At 36.0% G+C, this 13,175-nt stretch overlaps 1 non-coding gene across 1 annotated transcript; it reads left to right on the top strand.

The window, feature by feature from the left end:
• Positions 1-4,433: 4,433 nt before the first annotated feature.
• LOC117082890 lies at positions 4,434-4,537 on the top strand. The gene has a single exon (XR_004436817.1). It is a non-coding gene; the product is annotated as a U6 spliceosomal RNA (small nuclear RNA).
• The last annotated feature ends 8,638 nt before the right edge of the window (positions 4,538-13,175 follow it).

Here is a 13,175-nt window from a genome sequence, read left to right as displayed (position 1 = left end):
TTATTAGTCTTCCAAAGGTGGTTTTAGGCCCCTGAACAAGGAGGGGATTAGTTTTAGGGAGGGACCATTATAGTCTTTGCTTTCAAGTAAAACCATAAACTAGAAAACTAGTAAAACCTCCCAAAGTTAGCTTGGCCCATCTCCAGGAATGATCAAGGACAGCTTGGAGGTCAGAAGCAAGATGGAGTCAACTATGTCAGATTTCTCTTACTGTCATCATTTTGCAAAGGTAGTTTCAAGGATATGTAGATAGAAAAAGAAATGATGTTATAGTTTTGCTTTTGAGAAAGAAAGGAAGTCTATTTTTAAAAATACAAACTACAATATAAAATCTCAGTTAATGGGAATATTAAAAAGATAGTTATTCCTTTTTGTTTGTTTTGCTTTGAGGCCGTGTCTTACTCTGCAGACCAGGCTGGAGTGCGGTGGCACAATCATAGCTCACTGAAGCTTTGACTTTTGGGCTTAAGCGATTCTCCCTCCTCAGTCTCCCAAGTAGCTGGACTATGGTTGTGGACCAACACAGCTGGCTAATACACACACACACACACACACACACACATACACACACACACACACACATATATGTATATTTTTTGGTAAAGTTGGTAGTGTCACCCAACTGTCATGGCTCACTGCAACCTTGACCTCCCAGGCTCAAGCGATCTTCCCACCTTAGCCTCCCAAGTAGTTGGGACCACAAGTGTGTGCCACCATGCCTGGCTAATTTTTATTTATCTTTATTTTTTGTAGAGACAAGATTTCACTGTGTTGCCCAGGTTGGTCTCGAACTCCTGGACTCAAGTGATCCTCCTTCCCTGGCCTCCCAAAGTGCTAGGATTACAGGCCACAATGCCCTGCCAAGAAAGATAGTTATTCTGAATGGGGCTGTGGTGTAGCTGCCATACCCTGGAAGTGGGGTGTATGAGAAAGGAATTAGATTTTTATGCTTATTAAAAGAGAACATTAAATAGCACACAAAATATCAATCATGTATAATGGCTAATCAGTGCCGTTACACAACTGCTTGCAGGAGTCAGCGTTTAAGTAGCTTTGAATGACTTAGTATCAAACTGGGGATGGGACTAATTTAGTGACTCCGTAAGGACTGCCATTATGGGCAGTTCCATTCGTTGTCAATCATTAGTTTAAAAAGAAGCCTCATGGACTGGGTGCAGTGGCTCACCCCTGTAATCCCAGCACTTTGGGAGGCCGAGGTGGGTGAATCACCTGAGGTCAGGAGTTCAAAACCAGCTTGGCCAACATAGTGAAACTCTGTCTCTACTAAAAATACAAAAAATTAGCTAGGCATGGCCGGGGGGGTGGGGGGTGTGTGGGGGGAGCTGTAATCCCAGCTACCAGGAGGCTGAGACAGTAGAATTGCTTGAACAATTGCGATGGAGGTTGTGATGAGCTGAGATTGTGCCATTGCACTCCAGCCTGGGCAATAAGACCGAAACTCCGTCAAAACAACACAAAAAAACCTCACATAATATACAATAGAGATCCTCAGGTATTACATCGAAATGTACTATAAGGAAGCTTTATAGAGTAAACCTTAGATAAATCTGACATTAGCCCCTAAAGCAATGCTGCTTGGAGGTCCCTCCTTCCACTGCCTCTACCAGTATCACCAGATAGTCTTGTTTCAGATGCAGACTTCTGAACCACACCCGGCCTGGTGATTCTGATTCAGTGAGTCTGACTCTGGGCGGAACGTGGGAAAGTAATTTTTTAACAAGCTTTTTAGGTGATTAAATTATGCAAGTCATCCCAACACCACACATCCAAAACAACCCTAGGTTAAAGACATAACAATAAATTTCCATTATACATGTGTATATGCATGCATTTTTTATACTCTCTCTCTGATGTTAATGACGAATGAGGATAACCTTAAAAGAAAATGTACTTCTATAAAATAACAATGAATAATATTTATTATTTTTATTTTTCGTAGAGATGGGCTTGCCCAGGCTGGTCTTGAAGTCCTGAAGTCCTGGCCTCAAGTTTTCTTTCTACCTCAAACTCTCCAGTAGCTGGGATTATAGGAGCAAACCACTGTGCCTAGCTAATGCATGATTTTTTTTTTTGTTTTAACACTTCTCTAGTGTCTACATTTTTTGTTTTGTTTTGGTTTGAGATGGAGTCTCACTCTGTTGCCTACGCTGGAGTACAGTGGTGTGATCTCAGCTCACTGCAACCTCTGCTTCCTGGGTTCAAGCCATTTTCCTGCCTCAGTCTCCCGAATAGCTGGGACCACAGGCATGTGCTACCACACTGGGCTAATTTTTTGTATTTTTAGTAGTAACAGGGTTTCACCATGTTGGCCAGGCTGGTCTCGAACTCCTGACCTCAGGTGATCTGCTGGCCTCGGCCTCCCAAAGTGCTGGGATTACAGGCGTGAGCCACTGCGCCCGGCATAAGTGTCTGTATTTCTGAAGTGGGTTTTATTTGGATTAGAAAGTAAGAAGCATACACTAAAAATTAAATATAAAGCACATTCCTCTAAGATGAAATTCGTTTATATAATGAATTGTTACTCAGCATTTAGGAAGGACAGTAACAGGTAAGTTGAAGACCAGCCCATCTTATTTAATGGCTCCTCCTTGGTTATGTTTATATGTTACCAGTCAAAGCTTAAATCCTTTTGATTCTAAAACAATAGTTTCTCCTATAGGGCTTTTTAGAGGTATTTATGGAAACTTTCTTCTTCCTTGCTTCATTTATCAGAATAAGTACACATACCTATAGAGGGAGGTGCATTATTCATATGGTCATTATTTTAAACAGGGAAATAATTGATGTCTTGGCAAACTAGCCCTTTAATTACACATAAAATCTCTCATTGCTTATACATACATATAATGACATCTATTATTTGATTATTTATTTTAGCTTTAAATAACTTTTTAAATTATTGAAAGCAATGAAAAAACACATTATTCATGGCTTTATCTGAGAAAATAGTACCGACTGTAAGAAATAAATACTTTGTGTTTCAAGAGTTCACTGTTACCCAAATACTAATTTTTAGCTTTGTAATGTATGTTTTTGGTTATGTAAAATACTTTATAGGAATTAATTCCAAATATGTATCATTTAAATGGCAGTAAATTTATATCTTGTTATTTTTGTGTAAGTTGTATTATCTAAATCTTGTGTTAGAATATTTATTTATTTTGTTTTTATTTTTTATTTTTTGAGATGGAGTCTTGCTCTGTTGCCCAGGCTGAAGTGCAGTGGCGCAATCTCGGCTCACTGCAGCCTCACCTCCCAGGTTCAAGCAATTCTCCCTCAGCCTCCTGAGTAGCTGGGATTATAGCCGCGTGCCACCATGCCCAGCTACCTTTTTTTTTTTTTTTTTTTTTTTTTTTTAGTAAAGACAGGGGTTCACCATGCTGGCTAGGCTGGTCTCGAACTCCTGACCTCGTGATCCACCCACCTTGGCCTCCCAAAGTGCTGGAGTGAGCCACCACATCCGGCCTATTTATTTACTTTTTAAGACAGAGTCTCACTCTGTCACCCAGGCTGGAATGCAGTGCCATGATCTTGACTCACTGCAACTTCCACCTCTTGGCCTCCAGTAATCCTCCCACCTCAGCTTCCCTAGTAGCTTGGACTACAGGTGCACACCACCACACTTGGTTAGTTTTTTTTTTTCAGTAGAGACATGGTTTCACCATGTTGCCAAGGCTGGAGAATATTTAGATTGACGAGGGTCCGTGACTTGTTCTTCCAAATGAATTAACATAGTTGTTCAATAGAAACTGATACTGTCATAAATACAGTTTGGAATGTAAAACTTATCAAAAAGTTACAGACCTTGAGAAAATCTTATATTTGATTTTTTTTTTTTTTTTAATTTGGGGATTCTGCTAGGTCAACTTCTAGTTTTGTAATGTTCTACAATTGGAATGAATCCTCATCATAAGAGAGCGGTGTTCTGCCTAAGTAGAGAGTTCATCCAAATTATGATCAAGCTTGACAGATGAACCTCTTCTCAAATCAGATTGTGAAGTAGGCACTATGACACTCGAATAAAACGGTAGAGTTACAGTAAAGGGAACAATATCCTCTTTATTGCCTTTTCTTCACAGTTCAGAACACAGACCAGTCTGGCTAATTTGGAAATGGTGACAGTAATGGTTTGTAAATGCATAATTAGAAGATTTAAAAAATTTTAACATTTCATACTTTAAATGTGAAGTAAAATCAACAGTGAAAATGAAATGCCTATCCAGCAAAAATAGCTCCAATTGGCTCATTATTCAATTCTGCCGTTCTCTTTCTCATTCAAAAGGCCCGTATTTGCCTTTTCTTGTCTATGAAGATATTTTGGAGTCTAAAAGGATTGTTGTCATAAACAAGCTATAATGTATAACCTTGGCTACTTTCTTCAAGGGTGTTTTTAAGAATAAAATAAAACCTTGGTGCTTGCTTCATTAATATAGATACTAAAATTGGAACAGTGCAGAGATCAGCACAGTCCCTGTGCAAGGGTGGTTCACACATTTGTGAATCATTCCATATTTTTCAGTCTTTGTATTGGAGGAGATGAGAGTATGGAGAGAGGATGGAAAAGGGGATTCAAGGGTACTTGATCTCTATCACAAATATTTTACTTATATTAATAAAAGTTCATCTTCACGTATGAATCGAAGTGTTAGTTTTATGTTGCTCTTTACTGTCTTTAAATATTTAAAAAATATTACAGCAGTCATTTCATTTCCAGGTTTTTATTTCTTCTAATTTTATTTATTTATTTATTTATATTTATTTATTTATTTATCTATCTATCTATTTACCTATTTAGAGACAGAATCTCAGTCTGTTGCCCAGCCTGGAGTGTGGTGGCCTGATTACAACTCACTGCAGCCTTAGCCTCCCAGGCTCAAGTGATCATCCTACCTCAGCCTCCTGAGAAGCTGGGACCACAGATGTGTGCCACCACACACAGCTAATTTTTGTATTTTTTGTAGAGACAGGGTTGCCTAGGCTGGTCTCAAACTCCTGGGCTCAAGCAAGTCTGCCTGCCTCATCCTCCCAAACTGCTGGGATGACAGATATGAGCCACTGCTCCAAGCCATTTTCAGTTTTTTAATCTAAAGAAAATAAATCAGAAGTGTATGCTAAGATGTATGCATAAGAATATTCACTTCAGCACTATTTATAATAGAAAAAAATGGAAACAAGCTAAAAGTTGAACAATACAGAAATGGTTAATTATAGCAAAGTTATGTGATTATTATGCATTTATTTGGAAATCTTACTTTCATTATGTTTCTTATTGCTGCTGTAATATATTACCACAGGTCTGGCATGGTGACTCACACCTGTAATCCCAGTCCTTTGGGAGGCCGAGGCAGAAGGATTGATTGAAGCTGGGGAATTGGAGTCCAGCCTGAGTAACATAGCAAAAGCCTATCTCTACAAAAAAAAAAAAAAAAAAAAACCCAAACAACAACAACAAAAAAAACAAAACACACACACACACACACACACACACACACAGCTAGCTGGGCATGGTGGCATGAGCCTGTAGTCCTAGCTACTTGAAAGCCTAAGGTAGGAAGATCGCTTGAGCCCAGGAGTTCGAGACTGCAGTGAGCTATGAGTGTGCTACCGCACTCCAAACTACAGGACAGAGCGAGACACTGTCTCTAAAATAAACACAAACTTTGTGTCTTAAAACAACACGAATTTGTTACCCTACCAGTCTGGTGAGAGGGCAGAAGTCTAAAATGTGTCTCCAGGGAAAAAGAAAGAGATTGGCAGGGCTGCGTTTCTTCTCGGGGGAATACTTTCCCTGACTTTTCTCAGCTTCTGGAGGCTTCCTGCATCTATTGGCTCATGGCCCGAACCTTGCATAGCTCCAGCCTTTTGCTTTTATTGTTACACTTTCCTCTACTGACTCTGATTCTTCTCCCTCTCTCTTGTGATTATATCATGCCCATCCAAATAATCCAGAATCATCCATCTCAAGGTACTTAAATTAATGTCTTCAAAGTCCCTTCCACCATGTAAAGTAAGATATTCATAGGTTCTGGGAATAAAGACGTGGTCAACAAACCAGTGGGAAATTAGGATATCTCTTCAACTTTTATATCATTTATATACACATATATCAACTATTATGTACATACTTGGATGCAATTCACTACAAAGCAAATTAGTTCCTCTCAAAAGTTGTTTTCTTATTAACTATTATTTTTAAGTTGTGTAAAGTATAAACCTCTGTTTGAAGTGCATCCTTCAGTGTGTAACATGAATTCTTGCCCCAGATATCAGGTGACTTCAGTCTTACATGTGTATATCATGCAGGCTGGCAGTTTTCCATTCATTTTGTTGGATAATACCCAGATATCTACTTTTAGAAATTAAGCAAGCAGGGAAATGAATCATTTGTAAGTAAAGGTCTTAATCTGCCTGACTGGCACTTTCTTCTCTTTTCTATGTATCAAGGACACTTAAGTGTTAGAAGGAACAATCTGATGCTGTGTCATTCCAGATATCTTTTAAATCAGAGTGTATATAGTACACACCAAATGACTGGCATGCAAGTTTCTGGTTTCAACCACGAGATTAACAAAGCCTGGAAGAGATTAACAGAGACTGGAGAATCTAGCATTTACTCTTCCATTTCACTTGATTTTCTTTTTTTCTTTAGTTATGCTACAGGTTTTGTTTTTTTCTATTACAGAAAATATTCTATTGAAATTAACAAGTGTAACTATTAACACTATAATTTAAAGATTCATTAAAAAGCAAAATTTAAAGAAATTCAACCACATGAGTATAATAATCAACCATGCCCTTTTGGTGGTTTAAAATGCTATTAGAGCCTTTCCCTTCACATTTTGTGAGAAAATATGAGTCCTAATTTCTCCTCAAATACGAATGAGATATGTGAAAACAATGTAATCTTTCAAAAGGCAGCCATTATTTTATGTATTTGTGCTCTGTGAGAATCTATTAATCTTTCAAAAAATTATTTGGTGGACTTTTTAAAAATAAAATTTGGAAAGTCATCTGAATTTTGGAAAGGTTGGTAAAGCCTGTCTCATTCTATCCTCAACTATGATTTTATTACTTTCAGATATAATTTCCAATTATAATCCCAAGCCAATAACATGAGAGCTATTAATGCACAATTAACTATACATCAGATAAATTATCTTTTCTTTTTTACTTAAAATATTCTATAGTGTCATATGGAAACCGTGTATTGCTTTGAAACCAGAAATGTTAAATTCCATATTTTTAAATCTCAAATCATTGATAACTCTAAATAACTGTTGAACTGTTGTAATTTCTGTTGTTTTTTCCTATGTTTCTAGTTTCAATTAAAAGACAAGATCGAGATTTTACTTACTACCTGTGTCTTGGAGCTTGTCACACACACCCTCTGAGTATCACATTTCTCCTCTGTAAAGCAAAAATAACAATCCCTTCCTTAGTTCAGAAGGTGGTTGTAAAAAATAAAATAATATAAAACCACATGGTAAACTCTACTGCAACTAGAAATGCAGTATTATTTTCTATCGGAAATATTACGTAGTTAGATAAGCATCCCAAATTTATTATTTCAGGCACTTGAAACCTTAGGCTTGGAATGTTACAATGAGTAAGTTATACCCTTTCTCCATTTTGTCACCAAAATTATTTTCTCAGAGATGTTATGCTCTTCACTAGAGTCAGCCTCCTTAGACTCTGTCTTTCAAAGCTGTCTTTGATATTGCCCACATTTCTTGGATCTTCTCCAGCAGCCCTGAAACTTGATGACGTGCTCTTCACCCAAGTCATCAAGTTTTAAACCTGTATTCTTTCTGCCTCTGTTAACTTGCTCATGTAATTCACTTTAATGGAAATACATAGTCAACCTCTTATGGTGTCTTCACTTCTTGTCCTATCCAGTACTGAATATGTAACCCTATCGCCTCTGAGAGAAACCCTAGTACAGAATGTGCTCCTTCCTCTATATATGCTCACTGCTTTTAAAATACCAACAGTTTCCAGGCCCATAGCTTGCTTTCTGGAGCTCATATTTTTATCTATTTAATAAAGTTGGTACTAAGCTCAAGATGTTTTCAAATTGCCCTTATATCTTACAGTGTAGAATCAACAGATGAACCACAAATAAAAATAATCATGAAAGAGGACGGAAAAAAAAAAAAAAAAAGAGTGGAGGCAAAGTTTTGAGGTGTTGGGAAAAGAAATCACTATCCAGGACAGAGGAGTAAAAAATATTTGGAGGAGAAGAATATATATATATATATATATATATATATATATATATATACAATAAAATAAACAAAGAAATGAAACAATTCAAATTCTTCCCTTGGTTGTTGATTCTTGTTTGTTTTAATGGTTCCCTTGTGTTTTCCTCTAAGGATTTAAAGACCTTTTTAAAGTTGGATCAGTGTGGAAAAAGGAGACATTCAGCATTTTTTGCTGCTCGATTTTGAGATGTAAATCCTTTGAATTTCACTGTTTCTGAACATTTTCTCCTTTCAGTTAGTAAGGATAAGGAGAGTGGTCATGATTCAGTACCATTTTGGTATCTCTGAGTTATGAGAAAATGTAGAAACATTTTGTTCAATGTCTTATTTTTAAGGAAGAGATCTGCTTTCACAATTAATTTATTCACTGTCTTAATTATTTGAGCTTTTGTCACTGATACCCAAGGCTCTTCTGTTAAACATTGATGAATTTATTAACACTTTCCTAAAAATCAGATAAAAATAGGAAGTGATAGTCAATTTTGCTTTTAATTTTCAAGGTTTTCTTGAGGGGACAATCTTCAATTTCATTTAATTGTACCCATGTTTTAGATGTAAAAATAATTTAATCCAGTGTAATAGAAAATATGAACATTATAAGTCACATCATGATAATAACTACCATTTATTTAGTACCTACTATATGTCAGGTGCTCTATATACATATATCTGATTCTCACAAAAATCTGAAGTCATCAGTATCTTAATAGACATTTTATAAATGTGGAACCCAACTTTTTAAGTGAATATGTTGCTCAGCTGATCAATGACAAAGTCACGTTTTTAATCCAGTGCGAACACACATACACATTTTTGACTGTGCCATACTGAACTAGCCAAGCATTTTAAAAATTATCAAATGTCTTCAAACTCTCTGTAGCTTTTGTAAAAATGAGACAAAAGAAAACATATAGGTTCCAAAACCTCTAATTATTTAAAATTCATAGTAGCGATCAACCAACTCTTCTATCCTGTGGTATGCCGTGCCTGCAGAAACCTCTAGGTGTCACTAGCAAGCCTAACGCATAAGTAGAGAAAATACAGAAAAACAAGGAGACAGAAGAAAAGAAAAACAAAGAGAGAAATAAAAGAGAGGATACCACCACCAATTGGCTATCAGAGACCCCTGTTGGATAGATCTACTTTCATATCAAATGCATTTTTGAAAATGTGTGTGAAAGTCTCATGCACGTTAATCAGATAATAGTCAAATATCGGAAGAGTGTCTCTTCCCAGAGAGTTTAAAGAAAAAATAAAAAAGCAACCTCTTTTTGTTACACTTAATCTTCCATGATAAAATTCCAACATTTTATACATATTAAAGTTGTTTTTGTTTGTTTGTTTTAATTTAACAACCAAATACAGGGTAGATCTGCTTAAATCTAATCAGAATCTGGTTAAGATATATTTTTAAAATCTTAAAAGTTTTCTACTGCTATTTAAAATGTATTAGGTTTATGAGAGCCATAGTTCTTGTCAGCCAAGTCAGCATGTTTTATTTTTCAGTTTTCATATTTTTTTGTCAAGCGTTAAGGACAAAATGAAATAAGATTAAAATAATTATAAAACCTCTGGTGCACATAAATGGTGATGTCATCAAAATTGAATAGCCTAAGAAGCGTTCTTTTTCGTGATAGCTTAAAATGTGTGTCCGCTGCTTATGAAAGTCTGAAATCAGAATTCTGAAGGTCGTTTAAAGGACACAGATGTATAAGTTTTGAAAATTAAACTTCTATGGAAGATGAACACATTTAGAAAAAGGTAACTGCCTATACTTATCTACATTTTGTCTCCTTGGTTCAATGTCTCTGAGGCCATCTGGTGTTCCTTTAACTGTAATTTATCAAAAACAGTACTGCATTTCAAAATCTGAAGTAGTGAAAAGTTCACTTCATTAATTTTTTTTTTTTTTGTATCTACAAGGCAAATACCCTCTTCCAGACACCATGGAAAAATGTAAGAATGGATCAGACTGAGTCTTCTCTCAAGGAATCCATAAGCAGGCAAAGACTTATTTGATATTACTGAATTACACTGGAAGAGTGCGTGGTAGGTCTTCAACAAATATTGGTTGAGTGAGTGAAGGGGAATGTATGCTATACAGACGCAGAAAGGAAGGAAAGAGAGAGAAAAAAAGAAAAAGGAAGGAAGGAAGAAGGAGAGAGAATACTAAAACTAAAGGATTTACAGCTTACAGCCAGGAGGAACTTTAGCAGTTATGTAATCAATGAAAAACCATAGAAAATCTATGAAAATCTATGCAAAACCATAGATTATTAATAAATGCTAATAAGTGATTGAATTGAGAATTATTTTTTCATTTCAATACACTGTTTTCGCAACGATGTAGTAAAATAAATGAATATGTATTAAATAACCAAGGTGAACTGAGGCAGGATCAGGCTTTATAAAGGATATAGGAAAAATGTGACTAGGTTTCTTTGCATATTACTGTGATTGCACAATAAATGGTAACTATCATTTATTAAGTAGTTCATGTCTAGAATTCTGAGGATGCTTTTTATTAATAAAACTATAGCTACAAATACTTCTCAAGAAGTAAATAGGAAAATAAGAGCAAAAAGAGTCGACATAATTTTATTTTCTTTATTTTATGTATTTATTTAACTTTTAGGTTCAGAGGTACATGTGCAGGTTTGTAACATAGGTAAACTGGTGTCATGCGGGTTTGGTATACAGATTATTTTGTCACCTAGATATTAAGCATAGTACTGGATAGTTACTTTTTTCAGGTCCTTTCCTTCCTCTCACCCTCTTCCCTCAAGTAGGACCCAGTGTGTGGTGTTCTCCTGTATGTGTCCGTGTGTTCTCATTATTTAGGTCCCACTTATAAGTGAGGACATGCAGTATTTGCTTTTCTATTCTTGCATTACTTTGCTAAGGATGATGGCCTCCAGCTCCATCCATGTTCCTGCAAAGGACATGATCTCATTCCTTTTTATCGCTGCATAGCATTCCATGGTGTATATGTTCTATGTTTTCTTTTTCCAGTCTACCATTGATGGAAACTTATATTTCTTTCAGGTCTTTGCTATTGTGAATAGTGCTGCATTGAACATACAAGTGCATGTGTCTTTATGGTAGAACAATTTATATTCCTTTGGTTATATATCCAGTAATGGAATTGCTGGGTAATATGGTAATTCTGTTTCTAGCTCTTTGAGGAATCTCCACACTGCTGTACACAATGGCTGAATGAATTTATACTTCCACAAACAATGTATAAGGGTTTCCTTTCCTCCACAACCTCAGCAGCATCTTTGACTTTTTAATAATAGCCACTCTGAGTGATGTGAGATAATATCTCATTGTGGTTTGACTTGCATTTCTCTAATGATCAGTGACATTGAGCTTTCTTTTAATGTGCTTATTGGCCATTTGTATGTCTTCTTTTGAGAAGTGTCTGTTCATGTTCTTTGCCCACATTTTAATGGGGTTGTTTTTGCTTGTAAATTTGTGTAAGTTCCTTATATATTCAGGATATTAGACCTTTGTCAGAAGCATAGTTTGCAAAAATTTGTTTCCCTTTCTGTAGGCTGTTTACTCTGTTGGTAGTTTCTTTTGCTGTGTGGAAGCTCTTTAGTTTAATTAGATTCCATTTGTCGTTTTTTTGCTTTTGTTGCAATCGTTTTTGGCATCTTCATCAGGAAATCTTTGCTCATTCCTATGTTCTGAATGGTATTTCCTAGGCTATCTACAAGGGGTTTTTATAGTTTTAGGTTTCACACTTAAGTCTTTAATCCATCTTGAGTTGATTTTTGTATACAGTATAAAAAAGGGGTTCAGTTTCAATTTTCTGCATGTGGCTAGCCAATTACCCTGGCACCATTTATCAAATAGGGATTCATTTTCCCATTGCTTGTTTTTGTCAGTTTTGTCAAAGATGAGATGGTCGTAGGTGTGCAGTTTTATTTCTGGGCCCTCTCGTCTGTTCCATTGCTCAATATGTCTGCTTTTCTCCCAGTACCATGATGTTTTGGTTACTGTAGCCCTATAGTACAGTTTGAAGTCGGGTAACGTAATGCCTCCAGTTTTGTTCATTTTGCTTAGAATTGTCTTGGCTATTCAGGCTCTTTTGTTGGTTTCATATGAATTTTTAAATAGTTTTTTCTAGTTTTGTGAAGAATGCCATTGGTAGTTTGATGGGAATATCATTGAATCTGTTCATTCCCTTGGACAATATGGCCTTTTATAACATTACTGATTCTTCCTATCCATGAGCATTTGTTTGTGACATCTCTGTTTTTTTTTTGAGCAGTGTTGTATATTTTTCATTTAAGGGATTTTCACTTCCCTGGTTAGCTGTATTCCTAGGTATTTTATTCTTTTTGTAGCAACTGTGAATGAGATTTCATTACTGATTTGCCTCTGGACTTGGATGTTGATGTATTGGAATTTTATTGATTTTTGTACATTGATTTTGTATTCTGAAACTTTGCTGAAGTTGTTTATCAGCTAAAGGAGCTTTTGGGCCGAGACCATGGGGTCTTCCAGATATAGAATTATGTCCTCTGCAAACAGGGATAGTTTGTCTTCCTCTCTTCCCATTTGGATGCCTATCAAAGTAATTTTAAATAGCACCATAACATTGCTAGAATTTGCCACCCTTTACATAATATTTGTCTTGGTCCTTTTCAATAAATAGCTTACTAAACATCTTTCAATGTCATGAGGCATTTATTCTTTAAGATAAATTAAGGCTATTAAATGTTTCTTTTTAACTTCAGTTGTACCTTATCTCTAGTGTTCTTTGGAGGTCTTAAAGATTTTCAGCTTTGATTTCCAAATGGTGCCTTTCCCTGAGGCTGTTATCCTGTAGAAAAGGCAGATTAATCCAGCATATATCAAATAAGCTGCTCATTTTCCCTG

Source organism: Trachypithecus francoisi, unplaced genomic scaffold (assembly GCF_009764315.1).
Source record: "Trachypithecus francoisi isolate TF-2019V2 unplaced genomic scaffold, Tfra_2.0 Lachesis_group9, whole genome shotgun sequence".
NCBI classification, from domain to species: Eukaryota; Metazoa; Chordata; class Mammalia; order Primates; family Cercopithecidae; genus Trachypithecus; species Trachypithecus francoisi.
The sequence above is the reverse complement of the archived record's forward strand: the minus strand, read 5'-3'. Positions and strand labels throughout refer to the sequence as shown.